The following is a 17389-nucleotide window of genomic DNA, read 5'->3' on the forward strand; positions in this document are numbered from 1 at the left end:
TGGGTACTAAGCTGTTCGCAGTACCCTCAGTAGCACCTTGCAGTCGAATTCGAAGCATTTGCCATACCAGGCAGTGATGCAGCCAGCCAAGATGTTCTCGATGGTGCAGCTGTAGAGCTTTTTGAGGGCCCATGCCAAATGTTTCAGCCTCCTGAGGGGGAAGAGGCGTTGTCATGCCTTCTTCACCACTGTGTTGGTGTGTGTGGACCATGTTCATTCCTGAGTGATGTGGACACTGAGGAGCTTGAATCTCTCTACCCGCTCCACTACAGCCCTGGCGATGTGAATGGGTGCCTGCTTGGCCCTCAGTTTCCTGTAGTCCACGATCAGCTCCTTTGTCTTGCTCACATTGAGGGAGAGGTTGTTGTCCTGGCAACACACTGCCCTCCTCCCTATAGGCTGTCTCATCGTCGTCGCTGATCAGGCCTACCACCATTGTGTTGTCGGCAAACTTAATGATGGTGTTGGAGTCATGGGTGAACAGGGAGTACAGGAGGAGACTAAGCACGCACCCCTGAGGGGTCCCTGTGTTGAGGGTCAGCGTGGCGGATATGTTGTTGCCTACCCTAACCACCTGGGGGCAGCCAGTGAGGAATAGCACCCTTCTCCCAAATTATTTTAATAAGCCAGAGAGGTTGTGTGGCCCAGATGGCTGGCAGCCCTGGGTGTTGCTCAGGACTGGGCACTGCATCTCTCTCTCTATGTGTGTGTTTATGCGTGCATATATCTGTGTGTATGTACAGTACCAGTCAAAAGTTTGGACACACCTACCCTACTCACCTACTGGTTTTTCTTAATTTTTTACTATTTTCTACATTGTAGAATAATAGTGAAAACATCAAAACTATGAAATAACCCACATGGAATCATGTAGTAACCAAAAAAGTGTTAAACTTCTTCAGGATTGGTGGGTCCCCTGCGGGACGGTTGAGCTAACGTAGGCTAATGCGATTAGCATGAGGTTGTAAGTAACAAGAACATTTCCCAGGACAAAGACATATCTGATATTGGCAGAAAGCTTAAATTCTTGTTAATCTAACTGCACTGTCCAATTTGCATTAGCTCTTACAGTGAAATAATACCATGCTATTGTTTGAGGAGAGTGCACAGTTTTGAACATGAAAAGTTATTAATAAACAAATTAGACACATTTGGGCAGTCTTGATACAACATTTTGAACAGAAATACAATGGTTCATTGGATCAGTCTAAAACTTGGTGCACACACTGCTGCCAAATAGTGGCCAAAATATAAATTGCACCTGGGCTGGAATAATAAATTATGGCCTTTCTCCTGCATTTCAAAGATGGTATCAAAAAAATACATCAAAACGGTTGTTTTTTTCTTTGTATTATCTTTTATCAGATATAATGTGTTATATTCTCTTACATTCCTTTCACATTTCCACAAACTTCAAAGTGTTTCCTTTCAAATGGTACTAAGAATATGCATATCCTTTCTTCAGGGCCTGAGCTACAGGCAGTTAGATTTGGGTATGTCATTTTAGGCTAAAATTGAAAAAAAGAGGCCAATCCTTAAGAGATAAATAAAACAAAATATATTTTATATATTTGAGATTCTTAAAACTAGCCACCCTTTGCCTTGATGACAGCTTTGCACACGCTTGACATTCTCTCAACCAGCTTCATGAGGTAGTCACCTGGAATGCACTTCAATTATCAGGTGTGTCTTGTCAAAAGTTAATTTGTGGAATTTCCTTCCTTCTTCATGTGTTTGAGCCAATCAGTTGTGTTGTGACAAGGTAGGGGTGGTATACAATTGGGTTGAGGCCTCCACAATCACCCGATCTCAACCCAATTGAGATGGTTTGGGATGAGTTTGACTGCAGAGTGAAGGAAACACAGCTAACAAGTGCTCAGCATATGCGGGAACTCCTTCAAGACTGTTGGAAAAGCATTCCAGGTGAAGCTGGTTGAGAGAATGCCAAGAGTGTGCAAAGCTATCATCAAGGCAAAGGGTGGCTACTTTGAAGAATCTCGAATATAAAAATATTTTGATTTGTTAAAAAAAAAATTGGTTACTACATGATTCCATATGTGTTATTTCATAGTTTTGATGTCTTTCACTATTATTCTACAATAGTAAAAATAAAGAAAATCCCTTGAATGAGTAGGTGTCCAAACTTTACACTGGTACTGTGTGTGTGTGTGTGTGTGTGTGTGTGTGTGTGTGTGTGTATATGTGTGTATGTATATATATATATACATACACACACACACACACACACACACACACACACACACACACACACACACACACACACACACACACACACACACACACACACACACACACACACCACACACACACAGTGGGGAGAAAAAGTATTTGATACACTGCCGATTTTGCAGGTTTTCCTTCTTACAAAGCACGTAGAGGTCTGTAATTTTTATCATAGGTACAAAAATCCAGAAAATCACATTGTATGATTTTTAAGTAATTCATTTTAAAGGACCAAAAAGTTTGGTGTGCTTCATGTTTCCATTTTTGCCAAGGAAAAAATATTACTGGCATCGTCCCAGCCCTAGTATTTATGTGGGTCTGAAAAGTCCTCTTGCCACTCTGCTCCTATGCAAATGCAGTTGTGGAGCATGGGAGCTAACGTCAGGCCAGTATTGTGTAGCAGAAACAACACGCACACACAGAGTGTGTGGTGTGAAACTCTAGCCAGTAGCAGAGTGAAAACCAACCCCTGCTTCAGTGTCAACAAGACATCATAGGACAAAAAAACAAAACACCAAATGATTATTGTTAGAATGATCAGCACTCAGTTGTGAGGACTAAAGACCAGTGCTGAGAAGTGACACCAAGGGGCTATGTATGTAAACATACATACTATAAATAAACTAGTCTTTAAACACTCCACTGTACTCTATTTCACTTTCAGTGCCAGAGTGAGAAATATATACTTTTATCACTCCTGTGAGTTACAGTGCAAGCAGAATGTAAACAGAACCTTACCTTGACACCTTGGTTACACAGGCTGTGGTTATTCACTAGCTCGTCCTTGCCTGCAGAGAGGAGAGAGGGGAGTTACTAGCTATGGGAAGTAGTGTGGTGGTGTAGAGTAGAGCACTGCAGAACGTACAGCAGGGTGGGGTATAATATCATGCATGGATGGCACACAGAAATGTATACAGTAACTGAGATGATAATGACTGTGTGACATCATCCCACTGCATTCTATGTATATCTGGGATGTGATCGGTCTGTTTCTGATTCTCAACAGACAGAGGAGAGGACACCTACTGGAGAGGGACAACACATAACAGTGGGCTGTAACTGTTCTATCTGTAAAAGCTCACTGTGGCAACTGAGGCCTACCTCAAGTCTCCACACTAAATGACTCACCCCACAACCTCTGAAAACACAAGAATGACAAACATCAAGAATGGGCTTTGATAAAAATTCAGATAGGATACTTGGGCTCTTGATTTTCTGGTTTGTCCAGAAAGCTGGTTTATGGGTCATAGGGGTATCCAGTAAGTTATGCCATGCCTTCTCAAGTTCATTTCCTTGGTGAACAAAATAATGCAGAGTTGTTTAAGAACAGCAAGCAACTCATTGATTGTACTTTCTAGGTACGTCCCAAATGGCAACTTATTCCCTGCATAGTGGACTACTTTTGACCAGAGACCTATTGGCCCCATAGAGAAGAGTGCCCTTTGAGAAGCAATCTCTGAGTAACTGCCAGTCAATGGGCTTCTTCAAGAACATCAAAACCGTGATGTATCATGGGTAAATTGGGACTGACTGACTGATCTACAAATAATATTGAGTCGTTATTTATGATGCAGGGTGATCTGTAGATCAGTCAGTGTGTGTTATTGGTCTTCGGAAATGAACCTGGGGCTTTCCCACCCAGACCCGATATGCATAAATAAAAAAGAATAATGTAGAGACCCATTCCGAACGGACCCAAGGACAACCAATCCCGTTCCGTATAGACCTGGTCGGATCCAGACCCGATTCGATCCAAGTGAGGGAAGCAGCAGGAAATACATTTTCAAAGCTACTTTAATAACCAGAACTGATAAAGCGCGAGAGGGAGAGGTGCCTCTAGCAGGTGGGGGAGGGGCCATACTGTGAGTGAGCAGGGAGGAGTGAGGGAGACAGCAACCAACCAAGTCGACTCGCTTCTATAGTAAACTAAAAGCTGCCATAGCTAGGTTATTTATCATGATTAGTAGTATCTGTCTTGGACTGCATGAAACCGGTAGAAGTTTGTTAAGCTAGCTAACGTTAGCTAGCTAGGATAAATGAGGGTGCAGTGCATGCGCTTTCTCATCCTACAGTTACACATAACTTCATTCAGAATACTAAGTAGCAGCCTGCCTATCTTTCTCCTTTAACTTTTAATTCTGTCATTTTAATTCCATCTTCCATTGATTAGATATCTCCTAACTTTTGCCACACAAGGAGATGACTGTAGCCTATTGCCACGGTGATGATTTATAATTGGCCAACAAAAAGCTACACGCGCAACGCTCATGAAAAGCAAGAGCAGCAGCATAAATTATACAATTTCTCTCTATCTCTATACTGCAACAGTCGTGTTCAGATCTGTACATGCCTTTCTGAACAAGACCGTTAAAATGACAAATACCCAAGATTCTTAAAATTACAAATACCCGAGACAATCATATCAGATTGACCCATACCCGTGACATTATTTAGAATTCTGGATGTGGATCCGCTACGGTCCCAGATCGAGATTCGGGTATCTCTAGTGTGTGCCTCTCTCTCTGTAGGCTTGTGGGAGAGACACACACAGCAGATAATTACAGGCTGAATACCATCATGTCACCATGGCAACTCTATATTCTCCTCCACCCCTTCATGATTATTTATGGTTTGCGGGCAACAATTAGAAATGTTTTAACTTTTTAGGGATAGGGGGCAGCATTTTCACTTTGGATGAATAGCATGCCCAGAGTGAACTGCCTCCTACTCTGTCCCAGATGCTAATATATGCATATTATTACTATTGGATATAAAACACTCTGAAGTTTCTACAACTGTTTGAATTATGTCTGTGAGTATAACAGAACTCATATGGCAGGCAAAAACCTGAGAAAAAATCCAAACAGGAAGTGAGAATTCTGAGGCTGGTCGATTTTCAACTCATCGCCTATTGAAATCCCAGTGGGATATGGATCTGTTTGCACTTCCTATGCCTTCCACTAGATGTCAACAGTCTGTAGAATGTTGAATGAAGCTTCTACTGTGATGTGGGGCCAGATGGGAGCTGTTTGAGTCAGTGGTCTGGCAGAGTGCCAGGTCCTGGTTCCACATGATATCGCCTTGCGTTCCATTACTCATATAGACACAAAGGAATTCTCCGTTTGGAACGTTATTGAATATTTATGATAACAACATCCTAAAGATTGATTCTCTACTTAGTTTGACAAGTTTATTCGACCTGTAATATAACTTTTTGAAGTTTTCGTCCGACGTTCGCCTGGATCTGCGCGAGCGTTTGGATATGTGTACTAAACATGCCAACAAAAGTAGCTACTTGGACATAAATAATGGACATTATCGAACAAAACAACAATTTATTGTGGAACTAAGATTCCTGGGAGTGCATTCTGATGAACATAATCAAAGGTAAGGGAATATTTATGATGTAATTTCGTATTTCTGTTGACTCCAACATGGCGGAGAAATGTTTATATCTGAGCGCCGTCTCAGATTATTGCATGGTGTGCTTTTTCCGTAAAGTTTTTTTGAAATCTGGCACAGCGGTTGCATTAAGAACAAGTGTATCTTTAATTCTATGTAAAACATGTATCTTTCATCAAAGTTTATGATGAGTATTTCTGTTATTTGATGTGGCTCTCTGCAATTTCTCCGGATATTTTGGAGGCATTTCTGAACATGGCGCCAATGTAAACTGAGATTTTTTGATATAAATATGCACATTATCGAACAAAACATACATGTATTGTGTAACATGATGTCCTATGAGTGTCATCTGATGAAGATCATCAAAGGTTAGTGATTAATTTAATCTCTATTTCTGCTTTTTGTGACTCCTATCTTTGGCTGTGTTTTTTGGACTTGGCGGTGATCTAACATAATCATATGTTGTGTTTTCGCTGTAAAACATTTTTTAAATCGGACACGATGGGTAGATTAACAAGATGTTTATCTTTCATTTGCTGTATTGGACTTGTTAATGTGTGAAAGTTACATATTTAAAAAAATATATATTTGAATTTCCCGCGCTGCCTTTTCAGCGGAATGTTGTCAGGGGTTCCGCTAGCGGAACGTGTGTCCTAGAAAGGTTAATCATGTTTTCCTGAACAGCACTGAGTGAAGGGACACAAGTGGAAGAATGCTGATGACGAGGTTCGAGCTCCATCTGACCAAGAATAGTAACTCTCATCCCCTTCCCTAGTCCAAGAATAGTAACTCTCATCCCCTTCCCTAGTCCAAGAATAATAACTCTCATCCCCTTCCCTAGTCCAAGAATAATAACTCTCATCCCCTTCCCTAGTCCAAGAATAGTAACTCTCATCCCCTTCCCTAGTCCAAGAATAGTAACGCTCATCCCCTTCCCTAGTCCAAGAATAATAACTCTCATCCCCTTCCCTAGTCCAAGAATAATAACTCTCATCCCCTTCCCTAGTCCAAGAATAATAACTCTCATCCCCTTCCCTAGTCCAAGAATAGTAACTCTCATCCCCTTCCCTAGTCCAAGAATAATAACTCTCATCCCCTTCCCTAGTCCAAGAATAATAACTCTCATCCCCTTCCCTAGTCCAAGAATAGTAACTCTCATCCCCTTCCCTAGTCCAAGAATAGTAACTCTCATCCCCTTCCCTAGTCCAAGAATAATAACTCTCATCCCCTTCCCTAGCCCAAGAATAGTAACTCTCATCCCCTTCCCTAGTCCAAGAATAGTAACTCTCATCCCCTTCCCTAGTCCAAGAATAGTAACTCTCATCCCCTTCCCTAGTCCAAGAATAGTAACTCTCATCCCCTTCCTAGTCCAAGAATAGTAACTCTCATCCCCTTCCCTAGTCCATAATGCATTTTGTTCTTTACAAGCCTATAACACCAACAACTTAAATAATGTAATATATTTTTGGGAAAACAAATCAAATGAGGATATCTATGTGAAGCTAACTCAGAAGAAAAGCAGAATAACTCTTCCATCTCATCTTCTTCCCAGTCTGTCCAGAACAGCTTTCTCCCTTTAAAAACACAATACACACCAAAGACAGCTACATTATTTTATATCTTTTAGACTTTGAAAAACCACCTTCCTGACCTTTGAGTGAGACTAAATGAACCCAGCAGCAATAAGCCCCAAGCCACAGAGAGAGTGCTCTCCTCTCCTGCCTGAAACAAGAAAGCACTCCACACTCCAGTCTTAATAGGAGAAAAACTTGGAAGAGAGAGAAAGAAACGAGAGCACATACTATTCCCTGCCATTTAAAATAACAAAATGGAAAAGCCATTTAAAGTAGGAATGTGTTTGGACTGCAGCGGAGAGGCCTCCTACTTTCGGCCCAGCAACCACACACACACACACCGGCTCCCATTGCAGCTGCGACCCACTGCCCAGCGCAGCACCATGGGCTTGCAGACTCCGGGACCCCTGCAAAATCACAGCCTCCATCTGCACCGTACAGTATCCCTCCGCACAAGAAAATAATGCTACCTCTGTGAGCAGTGTGTGGCTTGCTAGCGGCAGGCTGATGGTCTGGGAGAGAGACGAGTGCACACTGGCACGCCCGTGGAACACCACCTTCTACGTGAGTGGCCTTACACATGCACGCGCGCATAGCTGGATCTTGAGAACTCTTCCCAGGGAGGATTCTCATGTGTGAGCCAGAGGCATTTCCAGAATAAATAATTTGATAAGAGAATGGGGGAAAAAACTCACTCTGGAATAATAATACAATGAGGAATTTTGGGTTGGGGGGGGGGGGGGGGGGGGGGCTTGTTATTTTATCATGTGCTTTTGCAGACAAAGATTAGGTGGAAGTGAGAGTGTGCTCTAAAGTGCACTTTCATATAATCAAAATAAATAAATTGTAAAAGAAAAGAAAAAAAATGACAAATGTATTCAAAGTTATGCAAATTTGTTTCATTTTGAAGAAATCCTATGCCGCATTTTCGTGACATTAAAACTTCCATTGCACTCGTGTGAGGGAATGTTTAATACAATACAAGGGCTTCTCACATTCCTGTATCAGACACAAATTCCTCTGTGACGTTTTTCAACCTGACAGAGTAAGAGTAGAAAGACATGCCCAACAAAAACCAGCTCTAACAGGTCCTTCTCCGCCTCTCATCGGGATTTCACGCCATACAGCATATGTTGCTGTCTCTGTGTGTGTATTGTGTGTCTGCTTGTGTTTCTCAGTCTGACAGGCCTAATGATAATCAATGCCACGCTATTCAGCATGTGCCCTCGCACCTCGGGCCTCCCCTCATTCAAGGGTTTTTCTTTATTTTTACTATTTTCTACATTGTTGAAAAATAGTGTAGACATAAAAGCTATGAAAAAACACATATGGAATCATGTAGTAACCAAAAGAGTGTTAAACAAATCAAAATATTTATACATTCTTCAAAGTAGCCACCCTTTGTCTTGATGACAGCTTTGCACACTCTTGGCATTGTCTCAACCAGCTTCACCTGGAATGCTTTTTCCAACAGTCTTGAAGGAGTTCCCACATATGCTGAGCACTTGTTGGCTGCTTTTCCTTCACTCTGCGGTCCAACTCATCACAAACCATCTCGATTGGGTTGAGATCGGGTGATTGTGGAGGCCAGGTCATCTGATGCACTACTCCATCACTCTCCCTGGTCAAATAGCCCTTATACAGCCTGGAGGTGTGTTTAAGGTCACTGTCCTTTTGAAAAACAAATGTAAGTCCCACTAAGCGCAAACCAATCACTGACAGCGTCACCAGCATAGCATCCCCACACCATCACACCTCCTCCTCCATGCTTCATGGTGGGAACCACACATGCGGAGATCATCTGTTCACCTACTCTGCGTCTCACAAAGACACGGCGGTTGGAACCAAAAATCTCAAATTTGGACTCATCAGACCAAAGGACAGATTTCCACCGGTCTAATGTCCATTGCTCGTGTTTTTTGGCCCAAGCAAGTGTCTTCTTCTTATTGCTGTCCTTTAGTATTGGTTTCTTTGCAGAAATTCGACCATGAAGGCCTGATTCAAATCAAATCAAATTTTATTTGTCACATACACATGGTTAGCAGATGTTAATGCGAGTGTAGCGAAATGCTTGTGCTTCTAGTTCCGACAATGCAGTAATAACCAACAAGTAATCTAACCTAACAATTCCACAACTACTACCTTATACACACAAGTGTAAAGGGATAAAGAATATGTACATAAAGATATATGAATGAGTGATGGTACAGAACGGCATAGGCAAGATGCAGTAGATGGTATAGAGTACAGTATATACATATGAGATGAGTAATGTAGGGTATGTAAACATAAAGTGGCATAGTTTAAAGTGGCTAGTGATACATGTATTACATAAAGATGGCAAGATGCAGTAGATGATATAGAGTACAGTATATACATATACATATGAGATGAGTAATGTAGGGTATGTAAACATTATATTAAGTGGCATTGTTTAAAGTGGCTAGTGGTACATTTTTACATAATTTCCATCAATTCCCATTATTAAAGTGGCTGGAGTTGAGTCAGTATGTTGGCAGCGGCCACTAAATGTTAGTGGTGGCTGTTTAACAGTCTGATGGCCTTGAGATAGAAGCTGTTTTTCAGTCTCTCGGTCCCTGCTTTGATGCACCTGTACTGACCTCGCCTTCTGGATGATAGCGGGGTGAACAGGCAGTGGCTTGGGTGGTTGTTGTCCTTGATGATCTTTATGGCCTTCCTGTGACATCGGGTGGTGTAGGTGTCCTGGAGGGCAGGTAGTTTGCCCCTGGTGATGCGTTGTGCAGACCTCACTACCCTCTGGAGAGCCTTCATGCAGTCTCCTCTGAACAGTTGATGTTGAGATGTGTCTCTTACTTGAACTCTGTGAAGCATTTATTTGGGCTGCAATCTGAGGTGCAGTTAACTCTAATGAACTTATCCTCTGCAGGAGAGGTAACTCTGGGTCTTCCTTTCCTGTGGCGGTCCTCATGAGAGCCAGTTTAATCATAGCGCTTGATGGTTTTTGCGACTGCACTTGAAGAAACTTTCAAAGTTCTTGAAATTTTCTGGATTGACTGACCTTCATGTCTTAAAGTAATGATGGACTGTCGTTTCTCTTTGCTTATTTAAGCTGTTCTTGCCATAATATGGTATTTTACCAAATAGGGCTATCTTCTGTATACCATCCCTACCTTGTCACAACACAACTGATTGGCTCAAAAAATAAATTCCACAAATTAACCTTTAACAAGGCACACCTGTTAATTAAAATGCATTCCAGGTGACTACCTCGTGAAGCTGGTTGAGAGAATGCCAAGTGTGGAAAGCTGTCATCCAGCAAAGGGTGGCTACTTTGAATAATCTGAAATATAAATTTTGATTTGTTTCACACTTTTTTGGTTACTACATGATTCCATGTGTTGTTACTTCATAGTTTTGATGTCTTCACTAGTATTCTACAATGTAGAAAATAGTAAAAATAAAGAAAAACCCTTGAATGAGTAGGTATGTCCAAACTTTTGACTGGTACTGTGTGTGTGTGTGTGTACACACACATATAGACACACACACACACACATATACATATATATATATATATATATATACACACACACAAGTTGAAGTCGGAAGTTTACATACACCTTAGCCAAATACATTTAAAACTCAGTTTTTCACAATTCCTGACATTTAATCCGAGTAAAAATTCCCTGTTTTAGGTCAGTTAGGATCACCACTTTATTTTAATAATGTGAAATGTCAGAATAATAGTAGAGAGAATTATTTATTTAATCTTTTATTTCTTTCATCACATTCCCAGTGGGTCAGAAGTTTACATACACAATTAGTATTTGGTAGCATTGCCTTTAAATTGTTTAACTTGGGTCAAACGTTTCGGGTAGTCTTCCACAAGCCTCACACAATAAGTTGGGGGAATTTTGGCCCATTCCTCCTGACAGAGCTGGTCTAACTGAGTCAGGTTTGTAGGCGTCCTTGCTCGCGCACACTTTTTCAGTTCTGCCCACACATTTTTTATAGGATTGAGGTCAGGTCTTTGTGATGGCCACTCCAATGCCTTGAATTTGTTGCACTTAAGCCATTTTGCCACGACTTTGGAAGTATGCTCCAGATACTCAACTAGTCTAAAGAAGGCCCGTTTTATTGCTTCTTTAATCAGAACAACAGTTTTCAGCTGTGCTAACACAATTGCAAAAGGGTTTTCTAATCATCAATTAGCCTTTTAAAATGATAAACTTGGATTAGCTAACACAACGTGCCATTGGAACACAGGAGTGATGGTTGCTGATAATGGGCCTCTGTATGCCTATGTAGATATTCCAAAAAAGTAGCTAAAAAAAACAAAAAAAAACATATCTAAGTGTTCCCAAACTTTTGAATGGTAGTGTATATATATATATATATATATATATATATATATATATATATATATATATATATATATATATATATATATATATATATAACCAAAGCGATAAAAGAAACTAACAGACAGGAGACAGAACTTCTGACACAGTGACACAACCATCCCTAAGGCCCGTCTGTGGGTCATTCATACAGTATGTTACAGCCTTTCAGGATGCTGTCCCTTCGTGGCCCTGCCCTGTCTAAGACAATACCATCAGCTAGCTAGCTAACACCACAGCTAATACCATACCACAGACAATACCATCAGCTAGCTAGCTAATACCACAGATAATACCATACCACAGACAATACCATCAGCTAGCTAGCTAATACCACAGATAATACCATACCACAGACAATACCATCAGCTAGCTAGCTAATACCACAGATAATATCATACCACAGACAATACCATCAGCTAGCTAGCTAATACCACAGATAATATCATACCACAGACAATACCATCAGCTAGCTAGCTAATACCACAGATAATATCATACTACAGACAATACCATCAGCTAGCTAGCTAATACCACAGATAATATCATACCACAGACAATACCATCAGCTAGCTAGCTAATACCACAGATAATACCATACCACAGACAATACCATCAGCTAGCTAGCTAATACCACAGATAATACCATACCACAGACAATACCATCAGCTAGCTAGCTAATACCACAGATAATATCATACCACAGACAATACCATCAGCTAGCTAGCTAATACCACAGATAATATCATACCACAGACAATACCATCAGCTAGCTAGCTAATACCACAGATAATATCATACTACAGACAATACCATCAGCTAGCTAGCTAATACCACAGATAATATCATACCACAGACAATACCATCAGCTAGCTAGCTAATACCACAGATAATATCATACCACAGACAATACCATCAGCTAGTTCGCTAACGCCTCAGCTAACCAACTGGGACTAATCTAGTTTTGAACATGGTGCAAGCAGTCGGGGAAATCCAAGAGGACACGCACGCGCCGACTGTCAGTTCCATGAGCAGTGCCCGATGCCCGCCAGACCTTCCAGTAGCGTCTAATCTAAACCAATCAGTGGTTGTCTCGCGGGGACGTGGCGAGAGGGATACCTTCCAATTAAAACAGTCAGTGTTAATCAACAGAATATGGCGGGCCGTATAGCCATGGAAACAGTGATGGTCCCACGGGTTGATGTTAATGGTCTGACATGGAGGAAAATTGATCCGTCTTGTTTTTCCCCTAAATGGGAAGCAGCCGGACGGACAGACTGCATAATTTAGAGGGCTTCTCTGTATTTTTGGTTTCCTCTCATTTCTCATCTACAAGAGGGTGATTCAGTGCTGCTTGAATCCGTTATATATCTCTTGAGTTGCCTCTCTCTTTCTCATCTTTGAGTCCCTTTTCTTTTTCTCTTTGTCTTCATATCCATCCAGGTTCTCCCTCTGAGTTCCTTTCTCTCTTTAAAGATGCCTATCAAGTTTACTTTAAAACAAGGAATTAAGGAAATGAAATGGAAACTTGCTGAATGTTTTTCTGCAGTAACAGGCAGTGGAAAGTACAGCCGGTGCCTATTTGTTTAACAGAGATGCTTCTCTAAAATAAGACTGATTTTTCAACAGAAACCCTCAAACCTTCTATATATCGCTGTAGGTCTCTTGAGGTCAGGGCTGTAGGTCTCTTGAGGTCAGGGCTGTAGGTCTCTTGAGGTCAGGGCTGTAGGTCTCTTGAGGTCAGGGCTGTAGGTCTCTTGAGGTCAGGGCTGTAGGTCTCTTGAGGTCAGGGCTGTAGGTCTCTTGAGGACAGGGCTGTAGGTCTCTTGAGGACAGGGCTGTAGGTCTCTTGAGGTCAGGGCTGTAGGTCTCTTGAGGTCAGGGCTGTAGGTCTCCTGAGGTCAGGGCTGTAGGTCTCTTGAGGTCAGGGCTGTAGGTCTCTTGAGGACAGGAAACCCCCCCCCCCCTTTATTTAACTAGGCAAGTCAGTTAAGAACGAATTCTTATTTACAATGGTGGCCTACACCGGCCAAACCTGGACGACGCTGGGCCAATTGTGCGCCACCTTATATTACTCCCAATCACGGCCGGTTGTGATAAAGCCTGGAATCGAACCAGGGTGTCTGTAGTGACGCCTCAGGCACTGAGATGCAGTGCCTTAGACCACTGCGCCCCTCGGGAGCCCCACAAAAAATATTTTTTCCCCACACAGAAGATTCTTTCAGCCAAGAAATGTCCCATCCGACCACATGAAGTGGAAAACAGAGGGATAACACCACACTGCCTGCCTCTCTCTATGAAGACAGTTAAGGAACTGTGAAAGTAAAACAAACCTAACGTAACTCTAGCTCTCACACACAGCATTCCACTAGAGTTAAAGGTTGAAGCTGCACTTCTGGGGTATAAAATGGGGGTTTGTACGGCTGGCAGGTTACTAAAGGAGTGCTGTCCCCTCCTTTTCTCTCTCTCAGTAGTGTCTGCATTCAGGGCATGCTGCTCTGCTCTACTGTGTGTTCTTGGTTCAGCTAGCAGACAAACAATACTGTCTGTCAACCATTAACAGACTAAAGTCTGTAGTCTAGAGAAACTTCTTTATTTTTATCCGTGTTTTGCTCTAGACGCACTAACGCTCAATTTCTCTCTCGCTCTCCTTTTCTCACCTCCTCTTTCTCAGTTCCTCCATCTGGTCAACACCAAAAAGGAGGAAGCATATTCATCATTATAATCGTCTCTATTTGGAGAGCGTGAGAGATTTAAACATCAGACCACAAAATTACACTAATCCTAAAATTAATATTCTCATAATCCCTTTTTGAATACTGAAAAGTACCAACTGCTCAAGGTCTAACAATCATTTGTTGAAATTGAATATGAGCTCAAACTAAATATGTTGTAGTGCAGCTTTGTATCTACATCGCAGTCAGCCGAGTCGGCCATTAAAATCACAAAGCGTAGTCTAAATGAATAACACGAGAGACTCCACATTGTCACAGTCGCAGTGACTGTCACACATCCTAAATGACTTTCTCACCAAACATTCAGACAGCTGCTGACCTGCGTGCTGAGGCTGGGGGGTGACATGATCAGTCAGTTAAGAGTGAAGGCACATGCCTGTTGATATCACTTCAGCTTCTCAGAACAGATAGAAAAACAAGAGGCCTGCTGTCCCACAAAGGAATCCAAGAAACACCACAGACAAAGGGTAAAATATTATTGGAGGATCCAAGAGATCAAGGGAATGTTCTTTTATTTAAGAAAACCACAAATTCTCCCTAATGTGAGTCGACAGCACTCAGCACTAAAAAGCACAGAGTTGTCTTGGAGTCACAGGCTGTTGCTGCACAAGTCTTGCTGCTTCATTTTTGGAACTGAGGTGCAGATTACCACTGATAGAGCAGGGCAGGTCTTTATTCAACAGGAGAGATTGTGATGTGCTGCATAGCAGGGAAGATAAAAACATTAACACAGACACGGGCCTCGTCTTTCTCTCTTCCTGTCACTCTCTCTCTATCCGCCCGTCTGTCTCCCTGTCCGTCCGTCTCGCATCTCAGGTACACAAGGCCATTGGGTTGATTCATTATGCCAGCCAAAATGAGATGTAACACATATCTACAGAGTTTATCTCCCTCTCTCTCACACACATGCACACACTCACGCACACTTGTTGTGCAAACCCAACATCTTCATAACAGACACATACATCAAACAACGTTCCCCCATCAGCACCCCACCATACATCACCTAGCTCTGACACCAGCCTGGCGGACAATACCCACAAAGCAATAAGCTACATACACATACACACCCACACAGACATACACACCCACACAGACAGGCATACACACCCACACACACACACAGACAGGCATACACACCCACACACACACACAGACAGGCATACACACCCACACACACAGACAGGCATACACACCCACACACACACACACACACACAGACAGGCATACACACCCACACACACACACACACACACACAGACAGGCATACACACCCACACACACACAGGCATACACACCCACACACACACACACACAGACAGGCATACACACCCACACACACACACCCACACACACACAGGCATACACACCCACACACACACACACACACACAGGAATACACACCCACACACACACACACACACAGACAGGCATACACACCCACACACACACACACAGACAGGCATACACACCCACACACACAGACAGGCATACACACCCACACACACAGACAGGCATACACACCCACACACACAGACAGGCATACACACCCACACACACAGACAGGCATACACACCCACACACACACAGACAGGCATACACACCCACACACACACAGACAGGCATACACACCCACACACACACAGACAGGCATACACACCCACACACACACAGACAGGCATACACACCCACACACACAGACAGGCATACACACCCACACACACACAGACAGGCATACACAGCCACACACACATACAGTTGTAGTCGGAAGTTTACATACACTTAGATTGGAGTCATTTCTTCATCCACACATTTCTTGTTAACAAACTATAGTTTTGGCAAGTCGGTTAGGACATCTACTTCGTGCATGATGCAAGTAATTTTTCCAACAATTGTTTACAAACAGATTATTTCACTTATAATTCACTGTATAACAAATCCAGTGGGTCAGAAGTTTACATACACTAAGTTGACTGTGCCTTTAAACAGCTTGGAAAATTCCAGAAAATGATGTCATGGCTTTAGAAGCTTCTGATAGGCTAATTGACATAATTTGAGTCAATTGGAGGTGCACCTGTGGATATATTTCAAGGTCTACCTTCAAACTCAGTGCCTCTTTGCTTGACATCATGGGAAAATCTAAATAAATCAGCCAAGAGCTCAGAAAAAAAATTGTACACATCCACAAGTCTGGTTTATCCTTGGGAGCAATTTCCAAACACCTTAAGGTACCACGTTCATCTGTACAAACAATAGTACGCAAGTAAAAACACCATGGGACCACGCAGCCGTCATACCGCATAGGAAGGAGACGCGTTCTGTCTCCTAGAGATGAACGTACTTTAGTGCGAAAAGTGCAAATCAATCCCAGAACAACAGCAAAGGACCTTGTGAAGATGCTGGAGGAAACAGGTACAAAAGTATCTATATTCACAGTAAAACGAGTCCTATATCGACATAACCTGAAAGGCCGCTCAGCAAGGAAGAGGCCACTGCTCCGAAACCCCCATAAAAAAGCCAAACTGCGGTTTGCAACTGCACATGTGGACAAATATCGTACATTTTGGAGAAATGTCCTCTGGTCTGATGAAACAAAAATAGAACTATTTGGCCATAATGACCATCGTTATGTTTGGAGGAAAAAGGGGGATGCTTGCAAGCCGAAGAACACCATTCCAACCGTGAAGCACGGGGGTGGCAGCATCATGTTGTGGGGGTGCTTTGCTGCAGGAGGGACTGGTGCACTTCACAAAATAGATGGCATCATGAGGTAGGAAAATTATGTGGAGATATTGAAGCAACATCTCAAGACATCAGTCAGGAAGTTAAAGCTTGATCGCAAATGGGTCTTCCAAATGGACAATGACCCCAAGCTTCAAAGTTTAAAAGTTGTGGCAAAATGGCTTAAGGACAACAAAGTCAAGGTATTGGAGTGGCCATCACAAAGCCCTGACCTTAATCCCATAGAAAATGTGTGGGCAGAACTGAAAAAGCGTGTGTGAGCAAGGAGGCCTACAAACCTGACTCAGTTAGACCATCTCTGTCAGGA

General features: G+C 42.4%; 1 protein-coding gene across 4 annotated transcripts in view; it reads right to left on the reverse strand.

Moving 5' to 3' along the window:
• pag1 (phosphoprotein membrane anchor with glycosphingolipid microdomains 1) overlaps positions 1-17389 on the reverse strand; it is an 84387-nt gene that overhangs the window by 18867 nt on the left and 48131 nt on the right. For all 4 annotated transcript variants that reach the window (XM_038966499.1, XM_038966500.1, XM_038966497.1 and 1 more), the window contains one exon: positions 2983-3032. The gene's annotated coding sequence lies outside the window, so the exon portion shown is untranslated. The remainder of the gene's footprint in view (positions 1-2982; positions 3033-17389) is intronic.

The sequence above is a fragment of the Salvelinus namaycush genome, chromosome 27 (genome assembly GCF_016432855.1).
Source record: "Salvelinus namaycush isolate Seneca chromosome 27, SaNama_1.0, whole genome shotgun sequence".
Taxonomy (NCBI): domain Eukaryota; kingdom Metazoa; phylum Chordata; class Actinopteri; order Salmoniformes; family Salmonidae; genus Salvelinus; species Salvelinus namaycush.